General features: G+C 41.1%; 1 long non-coding RNA gene across 1 annotated transcript in view; it reads left to right on the top strand.

Moving 5' to 3' along the window:
* LOC140600768 (uncharacterized) overlaps positions 1–20,481 on the top strand; it is a 72,279-nt gene extending 51,798 nt beyond the window's left edge. Inside the window, exons 7-8 of the long non-coding RNA XR_012003938.1 lie at positions 5,776–5,906; positions 20,263–20,481. This is a non-coding gene — a long non-coding RNA (uncharacterized lncRNA). The remainder of the gene's footprint in view (positions 1–5,775; positions 5,907–20,262) is intronic.
* Positions 20,482–21,429: the final 948 nt, after the last annotated feature.

Below are 21,429 nucleotides of genomic sequence, written 5' to 3'. Positions count from 1 at the left end.
GGCCACACGTGTTCTCCAGGCCCAGAGAAAAGGGCCGGTCAGGGTTTGATCTACTCAGAACCGTGCACTGAAGAGCATCTATGCACCATGTTGGAGTCGCTTAGAAATTTTAAGAGATGGCAGGATCATTTTCAAACAGAAAAAAAAAAAAGGAATCTTTCTAAATTCTATTAGCTTGCAGAATTTTTATTTACTTATTTTTGTGCGTTTTACGGAAGGTGATGCTGGTGAGCATTGAGACGTCCCCTGCGTCTGGTTATCTACTGCCATCTGATTACATTTAGGCAGATTGCATCATCTAGTATTTCTGATTCTTTTTCTTCCCACACACTGCTTTCAACTTTCTGTTTTTCTGCTGCAATCACAATCCAACACCCGATAGGGGTAAATTCTTCAGGGAATTGTGTTCCTTAATCCATGGATTCCTATAGCTCACTTAACAGAGACATCTGTGCCCAGACGTCAAAATGTCCCTATTAGTCTGTGGTTCCATAAGAATGCTATAGGATGTTGGGAAATCTTACAGGGATATGCACATAAACTAAGGAAAGGTACTTTCTCGAAGCCTAAACCACGCTGAAAAATAAAGTCTGTTTCTCTTCATATTAGGTGTCGAAATAAAGCATATGCTCACATCCTCAAAGGGTGAGGGATACATAAATAAACATATGTTCAGTTTAATACCAAATAATACAACAGATTTAAAAGGGAAGATTTATGCAATTTTATCATAAAAGTTGTATAGCAAAGGAAGAGAAAAGACTACATGACATAACAGGCAGAAAACTTCATTTGAAGTTGGGAGGAAAAATCCATGAGGTTCCTGTTTTATACCTATATTGACAAACAGGAAGAAAACCCTGTTTTTAATACAATAGCATCACTGCAATTACTGCCATCCCTGGAGTAGAGCAACAACCAGTCTGCTTCTCCCCAGCGCCCCCTCTCTGGTGTAGTTACAATGGCTGTCATTAATCCTGGCAGCTTACATTTGGATATTTTCCAAATGCTTTCAAGTGTATTATCTCATTTGACCCTTATAAAAACCTCTAAGTGTAGATAAAACAAGTATTAATATTGCTACTTGACAAGAAGAAAGCCAGTCACAGAGAAGTTAAGAAACTGCCCTAAAGGTCACAAAGCTAATTAATGGCCAAAGGAAAAGGCTTTACGGAGTATGAGCACGGGGCTAGGCCCTCTACATGATTCCTTCCAAATGATCCCACACGACAGATGCTGTAGGCCTCAGATCAGGAGGCTGGCACTCTGAGAGCCCAAACGACTTGGTCAAGTCTAAGTCACTACAGACGACACCCTCACCCACGGCGACCTCACATCAAAGCTCGTCACCACATTCTCTATCTACATCTGGAAATAAGAACCTGTGCTCTTAATCTAGGAAGGTCTAGCTGACTTTTTACACACAATCGGCCAGTTCTCCTTCCCACTCGTGCCATGAAGGACCCAATACAAGCTGGTCAGATGGAGTTTAAACTGAACCCAGCCATGTACCCAGATAATGATATCAATTCCTTCTATCAGCTCTTAATAAAACCAAGAGCAAACCAAGAACATTTTTATTCTTTAAGTGTGAACTGATACAAAACTATGTAAAATATATCATTAGATAAGCAATTTAGAGGAGAACTAAAGTTATATAAAATCATGAGTAACAAAACAGGCCCATCAGCTTAAGCTGGGGTGTGGGGCTGTGGCCAGGTCTGAGCTGGGGCGACTCTGACCAGCTTTGGAGTCCCTGCACTGCCCTCCCCAGCCTCATGTTACAGGACAAATCACCCACCTTATTTTGCTCTGCAAAATAAGAATTAAAAACATATATATATTTTTAATAATGACATTTTCTCTTTCTTTTTTGAAAAATATTTTATTTATTTATTCACAAGAGACACAGAGAGAACAAGAGAGGCAGAGACACAGGCAGAGGGAGAAGCAGGCTCCATGCAGGGAGCCCGACATGGACTCGATCCCAGGTCTCCAGCATCAGGTCCTGGGCTGAAAAACCACTGAGCTACCCGGGCTGCCCTAAAAACATATTTTAATAACACATGGTAGGGTTATTGACACCTTTAAAAGAGAATTTAACTCTGTCTGATACAAAGAGAGTTCTAAAATAATTGTTACCAAAAGTTTTTTTTTTCAAGTGAAACTAAAATGATTAGATATCATAATATTTTATCCTTTTTCAAAATAAGATAAAAGAAAAGGAACAGGGAGGTGGGAAGGAGCCAATCATGCATCTTACACAATTAATGCAGGTGATGGTCATCTGAATATGATGCGATCAGCCTGCATAACTAAGTAGCCAAGAAATATATCTTTAGGGAAACCTAAAATTAGGGTCTATCAAGGAATTTTTCCGCCAATTATATACAAGATGTCATCTCTCATGAAATAGAAATTAAAAAAAAAAAAAGAATAGTCACAAAGGTGAGAAAGGATATCCTGTGGATCTCCCAATTAGGGTCCAGAGTAAATAGATAACTTATGTTTGGAATGTGTAAATAGGGGCCTTCTAATCCCAAAGTAGAACACAAAGGCACACATTCCAAAATATTAAAAAGGGGGAAAAAAAACAATTTGAAACATTTAGAGAGGCCAGTATACATTGGTGACAAGTCTTAAATATGGATTATTCTTTTTAAGGAAAAAAAAAACACTTAAAAAAAAAAAAACAGGAACTAAAAGTTTCCCAGTGAAAATCTCATGTAATTACTATAAAGAGAAGGGGAGTGTGATTGCTTTGAAAGGAAGCTCTGTGTCGTGAAGCTCTGCGTCGTGCTGCATCCGTTCCAGCCATGAGCATCCAGAGTCCCTATGGGAAGCCAAGTCCTGGACCCAGCCTCACTGGGCGCAGAGGAAAAGGGTACAACAGGCCTTATGAGGAGCAGAACCCCTTTCGAGGAGCCCATGGGAAATGGGAGAGACAGACGAAGGAACTCAGGTGGCAGGTAATAAGTAGCCTCGTAAGGGTAAATTCAAAGTACTCAGGGACTCAATGGAAATAAAATCTGGTGTGAACCTTAAGTACAGAGCAAAGGTTTCCTGGGTTAGAAGGAAGGAAGGAGCATTTCAAAGGGAACAGTGCATAAAAAGGTACAGAAACAGGGAAAGGCATGGTGCGGCTCCTTCACAAAATGAAAAGTATCTTGGTATTGTTAAAAACAGGGTATCTGACAAGGAAAGAAGATAAAGAAAAAGTTATTCTGACCCTTATGAAGATAATAAAGAAGAGTTTGGTCAATACAATGCAACAGGTGGAGGGACTGTGCTGAGCTCCTCTTGGGGCAAAGAGGAGGAGGACTGAGCCAGGGAACAGTGAGAGGGGGCCTGCCCACGCAGAATTGCTAATGGAGGACATCAGGGTGGAGGGTTCTTGCTAAGGCAGACCAAGGACCTAGACATGATGCAAGAAAGAGCAGAGCCTTCGCTGGGCTGCAAAACAAAGACGGGACAGAAGAATGCTCAGAGGGGCCTGATGGAAGTTTCCCCAATGTTGGCCAAACAGCAAGACTTAAATGTTGATGGAGAAAGTGTGCAAGGTCAGCGTCAGAAAGGCTGGGTGTGTTAAGAATTGGATTTAATCATTAGGGGGAAAAGTGAAGCCATTGCAACATTATGGGTTTTAGAAATATTTTTGGAAATTAATTTTTAGAAATGCCTTTCATATTTAAAATTATTTTCTTCCCAGTGATAATTGAGAAAAAGAAGAATTTACTAAACGCAGGTCAGAATCCATCACATACCATTGGAAACCTTTGATTGATTGAGAATCAAGCCTTTCCCATGTGTGCACTGGGAATTTCCCCCAAAATAAGCTGAGAAACTTTTCTGCAAATAAGTAAAAGTCTAGTCTCCACAGCTCTAAAATCCCAATGACAACTAACTCTCCACTGGCACCCTTGTGGGAACAGTTTGTTGCAGGCACAGGTCATCTTGGAAGGTTGTCGAAAATTCATCTGGGAAGTGCCCCTTGTAAAGGCTCAGTCAACTGTGTGCAGAGGGGCTGTTAACTTGCCTTGATCCTACTGCTCCTGCCACTTTCATTTAAAAAGAAAAATGGAGGGTCTTCCCTGATCCTCTCAGTCCTTCCCTGAAGGTTATCCTTCTCACATACTGACTTTGACACCCCAGGTTCCTGGACAGTGGGAAGGTAGATGCCCACCAGTCTAGGAGGGCCAGACCAGAAGCCCATGTTAGTGGAAGCAGCTCACTGGATTAGTGCAAAAATGTGACCACCGAGGACACATAATGAACCCAAATGCATGAAGATGGACTTTTGCTGGCCACACTAAGGCTTATTCAGTTATCAGAAACAGAATATGTAAGGCAGCATTGGATACATCTATCTATCTATCTATCATCTATCTATCTATCTATCTATCTATCTATCTATCTATCTATCCATCATCTATCATCTATTTACATAGTATTTCTGATCCCTTATGCCATCTTCCAGCTCCACACCAATCCCGGCTGTGTGAATTACAGGTCATCAGCAGCTCTGAAATTTAGTTTCTTGATCTGTAAATGACAATAACTACCCCCAATTTGTGGTGTGTTGTGAGTAAATTAGATAAGCCTTCTAAAACCCCTACCACCTTGCTCATGATAGGCAATGAGCATCTCTTATACGTGGAGCTGGGCCAGATTTGAATCTATTAATCTTTTTGTTTGTCTCTTTTCTTTCAAGGATTGCATTAAGACTGGAAAAAAAAATCTCCTTACTTTTTTATGCAGGAGCCCAGTTTTCTTGTGTTCAAAGCCCATAGGACCCTGACTGAATCCTGGGGGAAGCAACTACTCCATTGTAAAACAATCTTCCCTCCTGGCTCTCACCCAGGGTGTACTTGTCCTAGAAAACAGACAAAAGGGTGCACCTGGGTGTCTCAGTGGTTGAGCATCTGCCTTTGGCTCAGGTCATGATCCCAGGGTCCTAGAATTGAGTCCTACATTAGGCTCCCCAAGGGAGCCTGCTTCTCCCTCTTCCTGTGTCTATTCCTCTCTCTCTCTCTGTCATGAATAAATAAATAAAATCTTAAAAAAAAAAAAAGAAAAAAGAAAGAAAGAGAGACAAAGCTCTCACAACAATTGAAAACTACTTTTAAAAAAGAAAATAAACCAACCAACCAACCCACCAACAAACAAATAAATAAATATGAGTGCAAAGAGAAAGAGTCTGCACAATGCAAGTGTGTAAACTGTAACAAGCAAATGCAGCATTAACTGTATGGATAGTAAAAGTATGAGCCATGCTCTCCATACATTTTATTTGTCAGATCTCCCTGAAAAGGCCTATAAAAAGCTGGGAGCTTGGGCCACTTTCTCTAGGGGATCTGTAAGCTGTGGCAGCTGACACTGGTAAAATAGGTTATATGGAACTTTAGAAATTACAGCTTGATTTGGCTGGTATTTATTGCCTGGGTAATGCACAGAAACACTAAAACAGAAAAGCACACGTTTCCATCTGTGCCACATTATAGCACCATGCGTGAGGAGAAGAGACATTTTTCATTTAAAATGGCGGCAGTGGCCCCTCCTCCTCTGATATCCTACCCTACCACATATGACATAGCAAAAACAGACTGACTATAAATGTGAGTCTACCATCCTGAAAGCGGAAATATTCCAGCACTCACATCTCCCCCCCAGTACACCTTCCAAAAAAGGAGTTGGATCAGGTGTTCCCATTCTCTCTCCTTCTGAAACTGATTCCTTGTTGCTTGCTTGCTTCTCTTCTTTCTCTCTTTTTCTTAGGGACAAAACAGCTACAACAACCATGTCTCCAAAGAAACCTCTGCAGTACATACTTCCCTGTGATACTTAAGGTGGAAGATAAATCGTTCTTCAAAACAAGGCAGGGGAATAGAGATGTGGTTCCTGGCCATGTAAGAGTTAAGCCTTCATTTCACATTCTAAAGCTCTGCTGAGTTCCTGACTTCTCAGATTCCCTCTAAGCCTCAGCCCGAGAGATAGGAAAGGAGCCCTATCCTGCCTTATCAACAGCCATTTGAAAGGTGATGGAGCTGGTTAAAGCAGATGGCCATCCCTTCTCAACAGGGATTTTAACAGCTTTTTTTTCTTGGGGTTGTTTTAGCAAGCCTGGAGGCTAGGCGGAGATTGTGAGCTTTGTTATTCCATCTGGGATTTCTCAAGGAATCCAGTGAAAATGAGAGTCAGGTTAAAACAAACAAACAAACAAGTTAAAAAGAAAAATCCAATCAATTAAGTTGCTGGGAGTGAAAGAGCTGGGTGGGGGCCTCCTCTGCTTACCTCTCCTTTTACCTCCGTCCTTCCGGAGAAGAGCTTCTTTCTTTTGCTAAAATGTGCTTTGTCTTTGGAGGAGAAAATCCTTTAATGTGTTTGAGACCTAAGATTTCCATTTTCATTCAGTTGAGTTCATGATGGCCCCTGAAGGGAGTTATTAGACCCAGGCTGTAAATGTCCCTGAAGATGGCCCCTGGAACTGAGGCAGAAAGAGGTTTCATTTACCCAAGGGCACACAGTTGGGAGTAGCAGAGCTACTGAGTTTTACAGCGACAGGGAAGAGGGGCAGAGGCTCTGGGATCAGTTGGAATCATTGGGTTAGCATCCACTGGCTGTGTGATCTCGGGGAAATGATTGAAATTCTCTGAGCTCTCCTTTCCTGATGCACAGCAGTGGGAGGTCCCTGCACTTGAGAGTTTGTTCTGTGTTGACAGGTCTTGGGACTATCTTAAGGCTGCAGAAACAGCTTTTAAAAATATTTCGGGTCATTCTAGTATTCTAGGTTGCATCTTCTAGGTTATTATAATGACATCTGTGCCTTTGTTCTGGGAGAAGGAAGCACGTTGATGGGCTGTAGCCTAATCACTCTTCTTTGGAACACTCTTTTTCTTGGGTTTTCATGACAATCCCCGTCCTGTGCAAAGCTGTCTTAGAACTAAGAACAAGGAAAATGGAAGCCGAGTTTAGCTTGTGAGTCCTAAAATCGGGAAATCTGGAAGCGGCTAGATGGACTGTCTCCAGTTTCAATGAATATGGCTTAGAGTGAAACTGTACCCGCAACAGCTGCAATGGGAGTGCCGGTCCCAGGCGTGAGAGAAAACAAGGCAGCCATACTCCGCAGGTGAGGACCCAGTGAGGACAGCCATAGGAAGATTTGGTATAGAAGGAATGGGACCACCAACCACTTGAAGGACACCAGGAAAGATAGAGATGCCAAGAACCAAGGAGCTGAAAAGCAGAAGTCAACCTGCCAGGAAAATAGAAATGTGCCCTAGGGATTCCCATAGGGGTCTGGAAAGAGTTTGGTAATCTCACCAGGAGATGGGAAGAAGTAAGAAAAATTGTAGTGGTTTCTAGGTTCCACTTTATTTATAGCATGCAGTATCCAGACACCCACAAAGTTTAGAGGGCAAGGTTTTCCTTAGTTTATTAGACTTTAATTACTTATTCTATATGAATAACATATAACATATGGCAGCATATGAAAAACCTTCACGTATTTGAAGATGACCAGGCACAAAGGAAGTCCCTGGCAAGAATCAGCAGGGAATATACAGAAGAGCAAATCCATATCCCAGTCTTATGCCACCTGAAATCAGTGTATCCGAATGTGAGGGTTCCCATCCTGGTTCATTAATATACTGTCACTTTTGGACTGAATGCTATTTGGTGAATTTCGCAGGTTTATTGCATCGCAGTCTCCTTGACTATAACACAGAGATTAATGGGAATATTTATCTCATAAATCTTAAGGATTAGATAATTAAGACATATAAACACATGTTAGGTCAGTGCATGCACTTGGTAAGTACAAATGCCCATAAAACCAGTTGTTTATTAAAATATATTTCAGAATCATTACTGGCATTAAGGGATAATACCTTTCAGCAGCAATGGAAACAATAAGCTGAGGTCTCAGGTGGCAAAAAACCTTCTGCCTCAGGTCCTTTGCAAGAGGCACATAGAACAACTTCCTGACTCCCCTTGGACACTACTTTTTGCCCCTCGAGAATGAGCCGAGCTAGTTCCTCCCAGGACACAGAAAAGGTCTTCTCCAGACACCTCTGGCACTGCTGGTCTCGCCCACTAGCCTCAGTAGGCTCTTGACTCATTGCCCCATTAGACTGTGATTTTTAAAAAATATTTTATTTATATACTCATGAGAGACAGAGAAAGGGGCAGAGACACAGGCAGAGAGAGAAGCAGACTCCCTGAGGGGAGCCCGATGTGTGACTCCTCCCGGGACCCCGGGATCATGACCTGAGTCAAAGGTGGACGCTCAACCACTGAGCCACCCAGGTGCCCCTAGACTGTAATGTTGAAAATAAAAGTTGAATCTCCTTTGCATTTATTCCTAGCACATATTCCAAGGCTGACCAGACCAAGTGCTCAATAATATCTATTACATTAGTGACCAGTAGTATCCAAGAACTGAATACAGAAGATGGTGATTTTGTGTATGTGTGTGTTTGGGAGATGTTGTATTCATGCACTTCTGTGTGCAAGTTGTTTCACTTTTCTTTTTGGTTTTTGTTTTCCACAAGATGTTAGCAGAGACATGGTCTGTTGTCATTTATTTTGTTTTGTATAATCTGTATATCTTTTACTGATTCTGGTATAGTACTTTTCTTTTTTTAAAATATTTTATTTATTCATGATAGACACAGAGAGAGAGGCAGAGACATAGGCAGAGGGAGAAGCAGGCTCCATGTAGGGAATCCAATGTGGGGCTCGATCTTGGTACTCTAGGATCACACCTTGAGCTGAAGGCAGATGCACTTAACCGCTGAGCCACCCAGGCATCGCTGGTATAGTATTTTTCTTATGCTTACTGGCACTTAAAAAGCGTGGAGTGCCTTCATAAGGTATATATACATGTATTCCTGACATGTTCATATCAAATAAGCAATTAAACTGTAATTATTCTTTTCCTCCAAAATCTGTGCATGTTGTAGAGTTATTTGCATATCCAAGGATTAACTTGGTTAAAGTAGCATTTTGTCCACTCATCACAATTTATCGGTCCCTTATGCACTATGGTAAGATAGGAAAGAGGCAAAAGGATGAGTTGATAACCACCATTCCAAATGAAAGGTAGATTCTTAAGAAGCATAGACTAACAGATACATTACATGCACAAACATCATTGTGTTTAAAGAAGAAGCACTAGTACCTCCGGCCTTGTGGTGGGTGGTGTGGGAAAGAATCACAGGGATTATGATGATTAGGATTTTTTTTTAAGGGCTAAGATTCTGTTAGGTGGTCAAGTAAAGGAGGCATGGTGTGTCAGGAGCACTGCCAACATGTGAGCGACGTTAGGATGCATGGTGAGTGGGATGAAGGGCTAGGTGTGAGCACAGAGGTGAGACCTCACATGGCCCTGTGCACCATGCTGAGGGCTTGAACTTGACTTTCTATGGCAAGATGAGTGATGCGCAAGTTCTACATGATGAAATTATGTAATCAGTTTTGTGTTTAGAGATATCCCTACTTTGTGGAAGGTTGTGTGGTGGGAAACAAACTGAAGTTAGGAGACCACCCAGGAGAGCTCTGGGATGCTACTGATGCCAAAAATTAACACCTCAACTGAGGTAGATGGAAGCTCAGAACCTTAATGTCTGGATAAATATTTCATGATAGCAGTAAAGAATCTTTTCTCTGGACCCTAAATAATGCTAGATAGTCCAATACCCAACAATTGCACATGGACCTGCACATGGACCCTGGCACTAGGACTATGAACATTCCATTCAAAAAATTCTGCAAGCGACCTCTGATTTGAATGATATAAAATTTACTTAAATTTTGGTTTACAAGTGGAGCACATCATATCATGGTCTTACTATAGAAATAGAGTAATTTTGTGATTCTCTATAGACAAAGCTTATTTTGTTTTGGTTCTACTTTGATACTATTTCGAAGAATTGTATGGACAGTTCTAAGGTGAGATCCGCAGACATGTTCTAGAATAAATAATATTTATGTTGGCCCCAAGCTTTCTTTTGTTAACATTATTGACAGGATCTGTCCCATGTATGCCACATGTCTAACAGGTATTTTAATAAAAATGTGTGTATCATGGCCTCAGTTTAATCAAAAGCCTAGTTCCTCTCCTGGTCCTCACATCTCCTTGGCCCACTTGGAACAAAATGCTTCCTCATCCGTGTGCAATGGGAAAGACACGAGGAGATCTTCCCTTCTTCCTCACATTGGACTATGTAGGCAATTGCTCTTACATTGACCAGAAATAGTTAAGAGGAATCTGCTGACTGGTATGAATGTGTCAAGATCACCTTCTGGCCTAGGATGAGGCAGGATACTAGAACAAATTGGAGTTCTGTTTGGAAGGAAGGAAGAGAAGATGTTGAATAGATATCACCTTGGACCACAACCAAGTATAGAGCATCCTAGACTACATTTAAGAAGGTCAGTAGGATAAGGACAATTCAAGAAGAGAGATCTAGCTAGACAGGCAGGCACAACCCTGTCCTAGGTCCCCAGCCTTTAGAGAGGAGGCTCTGTGGCGCCCATGGGAGCTCTACTTTGGACAGGATGGAGCTCCATTGTAAAATGTGCCTCTCACTGTACAGGGTGGATTCACTGTTTTTACATTTTGTAAAATCTAGATTTATGAGCCTTGTAAATATTAGTTTAGGCAGGTACATGGAATTGATGTGCTCTACCTAAATCCTAGGGTCAAAATACTGGCACTCAGCAGGCAAAAAATCAGAGAAATATAATTCTTTATAGAACTTGTAAAATTCTGTAGGCACTGCATTCCCTAACACACGCAGAAATGCAGTGAATGACATAAGATACAAATAGTCTTACCACCTTACAATTCATTGCCTCTGTTTTATAGTGTCACCTAATGTAAACATTAGGTGTTTACATAACTCACTTCTGTCTACACTGAATCCACTGTTCCCTGGTTTCAAACAATGGCATTTAGAATATTCAGTATATCACCAGCTACAGCAGAAGTCTCCAAGAGCATAGCACCAACTCAGTTAAATTTTGCCTTAGGAAAACCAATTTTTCATTAAGTCGCCAAGATCACACACATTCCAACATAGAAATAGTCTCTAATTTTGGACTTTGGAAACATTAGGATATAGTACTTTGGCTGCTATCAGATCTATTTAGATACCTTTCCTGCTTGCAATGACACAAGTTTTATGGCAACACACTCAGGGAGCATATTGAGGTTTCCCATCCCTTTATTCCCCATCAGCTGAATATATTCAAATATATTCAGATAGTGCCTAGGCTACTCTTGCTCTCTGCTCGAAGATGGGAATCCAATGATGCAAATGGTACAGGGCCCATGCCCTTATCTAATCACGTGGTCTCTGGAGTCAGATGACCTGGAGAAACGTGAAACTTTAGAGCTGAGCAATCAAAGAGCAAGGACCAGCTCTCTGCAAGCATGGCTATGAACTCTTCAGTTGTCATTCTCAGAGCAGAAACTATAAGCCACCAAGGACTCTGGTCATATCCTCATTTCTCACAACTGAACGGCACACATTCTTTCTTGTTCTTTCTCCTCATCCAATTCTGCAAAAGCTAGCCAACATTTTTTTTTTTTTATAACAACAACGCAAAGAACTTTACACAGGGAATTAGCAATTCTCTTTCTCTGTAAGGACATAGCCTAGCTTCTGAGAGGAGTTGAACTTTGTCATAACACCTAGATGAAGAATAATAGACCCAGGTTCAGCTTTCTGTGGGAAGAAAGTCTCATTACAGGATGATGTCAGAGGGCCTTGGTTCTTACACAGAATTTTCCCTTGACGATTGCATCATATTCCCCTTACTCATTTATTAATTAATTAGCTTTTCTGTCAAGCAGGGGACCAAGCAGAGGAGATATTCTGAGAAATAACACTGCATCAGACCTGGTCATTCAAAGTAAAATGAAAATAGATCCCGGTTTTTATCCTCCTTGCTTAAATTATGATTGTAAATTTAGGATACACCAGCCAATGAGCAAAAGAAACTATCAGGAGCAAGAGAAGAATTTCTCCCTAGCAAACTGAAAGACATGACCCACAGTCTCAGATTGGTTCCCCTTTTGACCAATACAGTATTTAATAATTGTTGTTGATAAATTTTCAGGGGTTTTTGTGGCCTTTAATTCTTTACTTTGGGGATCCCTGGGTGGCGCAGCGGTTTGGCGCCTGCCTTTGGCCCAGGGCGCGATCCTGGAGACCCGGGATCGAATCCCACATCGGGCTCCCGGTGCATGGAGCCTGCTTCTCCCTCTGCCTGTGTCTCTGCGCCTCTCTCTCTCTCTCTCTCTCTGTGACTATCATAAATAAATAAAAATTAAAAAAAAAAAAGAAAATTCTTTACTTTGTTACAGAAACAACTCTTGCACTGAGGTAGGCTGCATATTATTTTGACTTGTATCCTGGTCACAAGTTTTTACCAATTTTTAAAAATTCTTTCTGAAGTGTCCTAAGAGTATACATCAGATACCCTCATGATTTCAACTTCTTTATTAAAAGTTTTATGATTGGGGATCCCTGGGTGGCGCAGCGGTTTGGCACCTGCCTTTGGCCCAGGGCGCGATCCTGGAGACCCGGGATCGAATCCCACATCGGGCTCCCGGTGCATGGAGCCTGCTTCTCCCTCTGCCTGTGTCTCTGCCTCTCTCTCTCTCTCTGTGACTATCATAAATAAATAAATAATTAATTAAAAAAATAAAATAAAAAATAAAAGTTTTATGATTAATCACTTGTATTAAACATTTTACACCCAGTTATATCACCAAATATTTAAAGAAATGGTTCCATGAAATAAAATACAATAATTTTTAAGGAGATAGCTTGTACCTTATTAATTTTGTAATTAATTTGTAGCCATACAGCATCGAATGTGAAAAATAATTCTGCAAAAAAGTATTATTCTTTTATTTTATAGGTTAAATAAATAAGGTTAGATAGTCTAAGTGATAGGCTAGTAAATTCTAGAAATTGCATTTGATCCCAAGTCTATCTGACTCAATGATTCAAAACCTCCCTGTCTTTCTATGAAAATCAATGTTTCTGTTTATAACTAAGTACAGGAAAATCAAGTGTTTTATTTTGCTTTTTAATTCTTAAAAAGTGCTCTCTTGGAATACACTTTTTAGTGAAATATTTAAATTTTTTCTCAAGTTTAAATGGTGATAAAATGTTGATATACCTCAAAGGGATATAACTGCCCAGTTTTCTTCTAAGAATCTTCAAGTTTATACGTCATGGTTAAAGAAGTATGAATACATCATTGCTGCTTTTCCAGAAGAGGTTGAAGGATTTGGCAGCCACCAAAGGAATGTGTGTTTCTTTACTGTGAAATCTCCCAGTCATCCAATTATATTCAATAATCACTTATAAATTTGAGCCATTTCAAAGTGAGCAATAACACTAAAACTATGGCAGAAAAACTCATGCAATTTATCTGACTTCAACACACACACACACACACACACACACACATCACTGCCTGGATAAAGGATTGGCTAAATAATTAGCAGGACCCAGCGAAAAATGAAAACGGAATCCCTTTGTCTGAAAATCATTAAGAATTTCAAGCGAGTGAGAGCAAAGCATTATGCAGTCCTCAGGGATGTCTGACCATGGGGTTTTGCGTGACTGCAGGTCACGTATCTTGAGGCAGACCCTGCCGTGGACTTGAGGTCCATGACTAGTTCTGGCTCCAGCGTGACCTCCCCCTGGCTCGATGACACTATCAGGTCACCAATCCCCTCCAACCCTCAGTTTCCTTGTGCACATTCTGAAAATAGAAATGTGTCCCTCTGAAAGTCAGTGTTAGGACTAAAATAAGGTAATGATGCAATGTTTGCTCATCAGCACTGATGCTACACCTACCATAACTTTTGTCCTTCACACATTTTGTATATGTTTTTTTTCATAATTTTAACACTAACCAAAGGAAAAGGCCAAAAGACAAGTCAGTGTTGTGTTATTCTTCTTTTCATCCACTGTCGGACTTATACAGTAGTCAGCAATAAGTCGGCTTGACAGAGTATTTGCTGACTTTTCACATGGCTTTTAGAATCTACTTGGTATCTCTATTTTTATAAAAATAAATATAGACCTAAAAGTTGAAATCCTACTCTAGCAATCAATTTTTTTACTTCATTGCTGACCTTTATAAAGTCACATTTTCTCTTCTACCCTCAGCACGCCTTTGGCTATCTTTCCAACTCTATTTTCTACCAATAAGCACAGTTATTTGAAAAGAAAGATCAGCAGACATACACAATCTCTCTGAGTGCAAAACCAACTACATTTCCTTTAAACCAAGCTTTTATTGAGAAATAACAGCTTCTGTAGATATGTGCACCCTGCTTTGTAAGAGGCAGTCCTTGTTTCTTTCTCTAACTACACTCTGAGAAATGCCGAGCTTTCATGAAGTCCCCCCTAGAGACAGCCTGCACACCAAGAAGATAGACAGCAGTGGAGACCAAGGTGGCAGATTTTAGGGTTTCCCACTCTAGCTTCAATTCATTTCATAGGGAAAATACCTTGAAATGTGAGCTGGAATCTTCCAGTCATTCAGTTTCCCTGGACCTATATACTTCATATCCCAGGAAGATACATGGATTCATCTGCTAGAGATGCCATGGCAAAGCACCAAGGGCTATTGGGCTTACACATAGGAACATGTTTCTCACTGGTTTGGAGGCTGGAAATCCAAAACCGAGGTATCTCAGGGCTGGTTCCTTCTGAGGACCAGGAGGAGGACTCTGTTCCAGGCCCCTCTCCTTGCTTGTGAATGACCATCCTCTCCCAGAGTCTCCACATCATTGTCCTCTCATCTATGTCTGCCTCCATATTTCCTGTTCTTCTAAGGACACCAGTCATATAGGATTGGGGCCATCCTCATGACCTCATTTTAACTTGATCAGATACAAAGATCTTTTCTCCAGATGAGGTCATGTTCTGTGGTACTAAGGATAAGGATTTCAACTCATGAATTTGGGGACACAATCCAGCCAATAATATGTCACAACAGAATCTCCAAAATTGGAAGGAATCAACATTGCTGTAAAATTTCAAAAGTCTAGTCTTGGATTAGAAGGAAGTGTAGGAGGGAAGGAAATTGGGACACAGGGTAAAAATTAAAATAAAAGGCATGGCTGGGAGAAACAGAAATCATTACAAAGCTGAGATTTGAAACTGGCAGGGTGCACAGGTGGTCTGCAGGGTCTGGGAAATCAGCACACTCAGGCCTGAGCAGAGCCCCCATGGATGTGGCACGCTGTCAGCATAGAAATGGTTATGTGAGAGGGTCTTCAGGAGTCTCTTGGAATTTCCCTCAATTCATCATGACTCAGTGGCTGTCAAAAGCACCCCAAAAAGAAATATGTTCATCTCTTGCCCTTAATTTCTTCCTCTATTAGATGAAACAGCCACTTCATAAAGTGCTGTGATTCCAAATGTTCACTGTGTCCTATGAAGAAAAGTCATGCTATGTGTCACCTGAGCAATCAGGTGTCTCTTCCCTTCTAAAACTAAATGCCAGTGGAATCATCTTTCTATAACCCAAGCTCTCTCTGATGTCAGTCTAAGGAATGGGAACTGCAGGTAGAAAAATATATCTATTAAAGGAAGTATTTAATGAACAGATTTAAGGATTCTGGGAAGATGCAAAGAGAATGGCAGATGGCAGGATGGAGAAGTAACACCTAAAAATAAAACAAGACAGGCAGAGGGAAAGAGAGACTAGTCAAGAAAAAAACAATGAAAAAATTCAATAGAGAAAAACCCTTTCCATGAGAGGTAGCAAAACTCTCTCTTGACCAAACTTTATCCCATTTTCACGGAGCTGTCTTCTACAGGAGGCCTCAATCTTGACCTGTAAAGACCTAAACAAATAGGAACAGTTACTAACAGCTGAAGGGCATGTCCCTAGGGCCACCCCAGCCTCCCTTAAATTGCCCGAGAAAACTCAAGGCAGACAGATGACCCACTATGTGCTGCAGCTGACACCTGAAGACAAGGTCTCATTGCCCCATCTCTGTGGAGGGCAGGAACCTACTTCAGTGAGCACCAGTTAGCACACCCAAACCACCCCCCTTCCAGCTCTTAATATTTTTTTCTTTCCTTGGCTCCATGGAGCTCCTGTTCACTTCATCCCCTCTATTCTCAATTTTCTCTTTAAAAAGCCTAGTCATCTCGGCACCAATGGAAGTTGAGTTCAGCTCACAATGGACTCTTTCCCTATTGCATTAGTGTGCTATTGATTAAAATCTATTCAGTCAAGGTGCCTGGGTGGTGCAGTCAGTAAGCATCGAACTCTTGGTTTCAGTTCAGGTCATGATCTCAGGGTCATGAGATGGAGTAGGGCTTTGAGCTCAGTGGGGAGTTGAATTCAGATTCTCTCTTCCTCTCTCTCTGCTCCTTTTCTGTGCTGTCTCTATCAAATAAATAAATAATTTTTTAAAAAAATTGTTCTGTCCACTTTAATAACTGTCCAGGTTTGTCTTTGGCAGTGGTCATAGAAAATCAGAGGACATTATTCTGATGGGGATGATCAGCCTCATAGCATCCAGATCTCTTCTTTATTTCTGTTCATCATCCGAGAGAGCAGACAGTGGGAAGTGGGAATTCCAGCCCTCTCTTGGCTATGACCACAGAAGGCTTTGCCTTTCATGCTAGTGACTCAGGGTGCTGGTTTCTCTGTGGTCAGCAGCTCAAGACTTGAGTTATATTGAGAAATTAACACTAAGAGTTGGAAATAAATCTTACAACTTCTGGTGTTTTCATTTTTCAATATCTTGATCTAACTTCATCTTAAATAAAGTGAGACATAAACCTGATTCAGGGTCATGTTTACATCATGCTTACATTGATTTAATACAAGTCAATGTCTTACATTCAAAAAGCACAATATATTTGGAGAGAAGATAGAGAAATATTCTTCCTCTAGTCTTTCATGCCTAAGAAAAACATGGTTCAACCCAAAGATATCAGCCCCACACCGTTACCACACAGCCCTGCTTACTAGAGGCCTTGTGTGCCCCAGGCAGTAGAGGCTTTGTAGGTGGGGAGTCATGCCCACCCTGGCCAGCTTCATAGGAGGAGTCACAATGGCTAGGTGACAGCCAGCTTCAGAATACTGGTCTCCAGATCTTCATCAGAATGCAAAGCCTCACAATTGCAAATGTCTCATTTCTCTTAAAGAGGTTATTTTTCAATAGTATTTTATAAAAAAAAAAAGTAGGATAGTCACACCTAGAAGCATGTTAAAAAAATAGATTATTTAGTCAGATAGGAGAACTATCACACACACACTTGACTACCTAAAGAGATGAAACCCAGGGACAGATCTATAGTCTCCAGTGGATGGAGACATTAGACTAAGCCTAGAATATCAGAGAGTGCTGGATGTTTCGAATTCCCACCTCCTTGAGGATAAAAGTTCCAAAACAACCTTTTAGAACAGGTTCTAATGACCTAAATTATCTTAACCTTGTTTTCTTTGGTGGTGGTGATGTTACCAAAGCAGCAGAGTATCTCTGTGTCAGTGCATTTATATGGTGGTTTTAATTAATTCCATGTGTGGCTAATCTGATGATTCTTGCACATCCCACTCTCTCTCCTAGCACAGAAATATCTAAGAGTAACCGTCCAAGTCACTGTACTGTCATCATTCACCTCTGATGTATAAAGATGAGGTGGTAAAAACATATTGGACCCACAGAGGCACCACCTCAATGATATTGCTGACCATGAATGGTCTGCATCTAACCTCAGTGGATTCTGCAACCCAACCCACAATCCATCCTGCTACTTCCAGCACCTTCTTGTCTTTTATCATTAGTTTCAGAGGTAGAGTTTAGTGATTCATCAGTTGCATATAACACCCAGTGCTCATTCCATCACGTGCCCTCCTTAATGCCCATCCCCCAGTTACCCCATCTCCCACTCCTCCAGCAACCCTCTGTTTCCTATGATTAAGAGTCTCTTATGGTTTGCCTCCCTCTCAATTTTCATCTTATTTTATTTCTCTTCCCTTATGTTCATTTGTTTTGTTTCTTAAATTCCACACATGACTGAAACTATATGATAATTATATTTCTCTCACTGACATATTTCATTTGGCATAATACCCTCTAGTTCCATCCACATTGTTGCAAATGGCAAGATTTCATTCTTTTTGAAGGCTGAGTAATACTACATTGTGTGTGTGTATATATATATATGTGTGTGTGTGTATATATATACATACATCTGTGATATATATAACACATCTTCTTTACCCATTCATCTGTCGATGGACATCTGGGCTCTTCCCTGTAGTTTGGCTGTTGTGGATATTGCTGCTACAAACATTGGGATTCAAATGCCCTTTCGAATCACTGTTTGTATCCTTTGGATAAATACCTAGTAGTGCAATTGCTGGGTCATAGGGCGGCTCTATTTTTAATTTTCTGAGGAAACTCCATACTGTTTTCCAGAGTGCTTTGCATTCCCAGCAGTAGTGTATGTAGTTTCCCCTTTCTCTGCATCCTTGCCAACATCTGTTGTTTCCTAACTTGTTCATTTTAGCCACTCTGACCAGTGCGAGGTGGTATCTCATTGTGGTTTTGATTTGTATTTCCCTGATGCCAAGTGATGTTGAACATTTTTTCATATCCAGCGCTTTCTTTTAATATGAGGTTTTCTGCAGATCTATTCCTAGGCAACCAAGCCAGGGCAATAGTCCAGGGCTATATTCTGGAATCCTTCAGTCATTGCCAAAACCAAGTGTTTAGGAAAAAAAAAAAAAAAGGAAAAAAAGTCTAAGAGTCTAAGATACCACAGTTTCATAGAATCCAAGTATTGTGAAGGATCTCAGAAACCACCTATTCCGTAGCCCTCTGATCCCACCTGAGGCTAGAACCTACCACACAGCAGTGTGCCTAAGGGACCACCTGCTTCTGCTGCAATGGACCCCCTCCAAGGAGGCGACAGCCCTGGCCCCAGAGAAAACAGATGTGGTCAAGAGTTAATTACTTCCAGATGATGCTTTCCACATCATCTTCAGAAAGAAGCTTCCTACATCCCAATGGCTCATTGTCTCAGAAAGAGAGGCTTGCCTTTTGGTGTATTGGGGTACCTCAAAATTAAATGTGAATGAAGCTGGCGTAGGTGTACTATAATGTAGCCCTATAGGGTTAGTGCACTGATTGGGTGAATACAGAGCCAGGGCAAAGGTCAGAGGCATGCCACAGCTGAAGATTTAAAGGTGAAACATTCCTGAAGTCCACCTGAAGTACAGCCCTGCAAAGGTGGCTCCTGTGGTCTTATGAAGGCTGCTGCTTTTCGGTTCTCCCTGAGATCTGTGGTATGCAATCTGGCCCTGGCTCAAATAGTATTGATGTGGAGCTAAACTTTGGTATATTTTGGACTAGAACTCTGTGTTGCATCAATTCCTAACTGCATGACATGAGACTACTCCATCAAGCTTACTTCTAGTGGTGGTAACGATGACCACAGGGCCACAGAGTTGATTAGCGCACTGGCTGCTAATGCCTCCATTCCAACTGTGCTCATTTTACTCCTAATGGTCAGCGCAGCTTCCTGTGCCTTCAAGATGAGTGTGCTATCTATTGCTGGTGCACCACCCTCCACCTCTCTCTCTCTCTCTTTCCTGTTGAACAATTGTTTTTAATGTATAGTCCTGGAGGACTGGAGACAAAAGTCCACTTGTAAATAAACAATGCAATTATTTTGGGTTCATCCTACTTTGCATTTGGAGTGTGATACACTAATGCACAATCTGTAGGTTCACCTGCCCTAGCTTTTTGTCCTATGTTGGTCACTATCATCTATGGGTCTGGTTGGCAATCAGACCTTCTAGGGGGCCACACTTGAGCACAGGAATGTGACATTATCATTCCACAGAGTCACTCAGCATCCTGACTACAGAGCTGCATAGGAGCCATTCCCTTTGTCTCTAGGCAGCTTAGAGGACTGAGCCCAAATGACCTCTCTTCACACTGGGAGGTTTGGAGGGACAGGGAAAAAATTTTCTAGATGAAGCTCAGCCCTTGGGAGACAGCCTTTCTCTGTTGCCTTGTCCTATTTCCTAGGAGAGCCTTTCCTTCCCTGATAATTTCATCTGAAGGATTCTGTAACTCCTCTTCCAGAAGAAAATAATAATAATGTCACTCATTCATTCATTTTATAAACATTTATTTTTTTTCAGACTTTCTTTAATGCTTCCTAAAATCTCTGATTTTTGCCCACTTCCTTCTAGTTAATCGTCTTCAATGGGTTTGTCTCGATCCTGACACTAGCTTGCCTCACCTTCTTTATACTGCTGAACAAGACTGGCAACACCACTCTGCAGGATGAGCGATGCTGTCTGTGATCATGACATGGTGTGTCCCATGTGGCACAGGAAGGCACATCCAGACAATGAGTCTAGTGTTTTCCTTTATAATGGCAACTTTAGAATCAACTATTAAAAAATAAGAATGGGATATACAAATATTACAAGCAATCATTATTTCTAGCTTTTTCCTTTTGTCCTTTCTGTGGCAATATCCTACCTAATGAGGCCCAATGTGCTACAGAACTTTCACTGTCACAAACAAAGCAACAGTTCAATACCACCCTTTCTTCCTTTTCTGGCCTCAAACTCAAGTCATGCACCATATTAACTGCAAACAGCAGGGTCTTAATCATTCTTAGTTGCCAAATAGCCTAGCAAATTACATATTGCACTGGCTCTGGGTACTGCTAGAGGAAACAAATGCCTATGTTTATGTGGAAAATATGACCATATAACATAATTGGGGGTATTTAAATTTTTTTCATGAATATATAATTTCAACAATGAGTACGATGGGTGTTGCTTGAGAATTCTTCAGATAAAATGAATAACAGATCTACCAAAATTGTTAGAAACTGATCACTGATTAGTGGCAGTTGCTTTTATTAACACAGAAATGGAGCAAAATAATCAAGGTATTCATTTGTTTTCACTCATTGAGTACCCATATGCTATTTCCATTAGGGCAGCCTAGAGTTACTTAGTATTTGATTCTGCATTGTGGGGCGAGCCATGATCCTGGGTAGGCACAGCCCAATGGTAAGGCATATGGGAGAGTCACTCCTTTTCTCTGAGCAGATGGAGACTAAGCATGTCATAGAAATAATGTGTTTTGTCTCTAGAGGGAGGATGCTGGCTGCTTCGTTCTTACAGGACATTGCTTGCCAAGCCTTCTGCTCAGGTTAGAACTTGTACATTTTGGGTTTCCACTGACTTTGCTTCTTTTGAAAAGAGTTTCCACAATAGAGATCCAGAAACACAAAACACTTGCTTCACAAAGTTCCAAGAGTCTGAAGTCCATGAACGAGCTTCGAACATTCCAAAGAGTGCAGTGTTTTCCCAAGAAAGGCCAATTTCATCTCATATACC

The sequence above is a fragment of the Canis lupus genome, chromosome 12, assembly GCF_048164855.1.
Source record: "Canis lupus baileyi chromosome 12, mCanLup2.hap1, whole genome shotgun sequence".
In the NCBI taxonomy this organism is placed as follows: domain Eukaryota; kingdom Metazoa; phylum Chordata; class Mammalia; order Carnivora; family Canidae; genus Canis; species Canis lupus.
The sequence above is the reverse complement of the archived record's forward strand: the minus strand, read 5'-3'. Positions and strand labels throughout refer to the sequence as shown.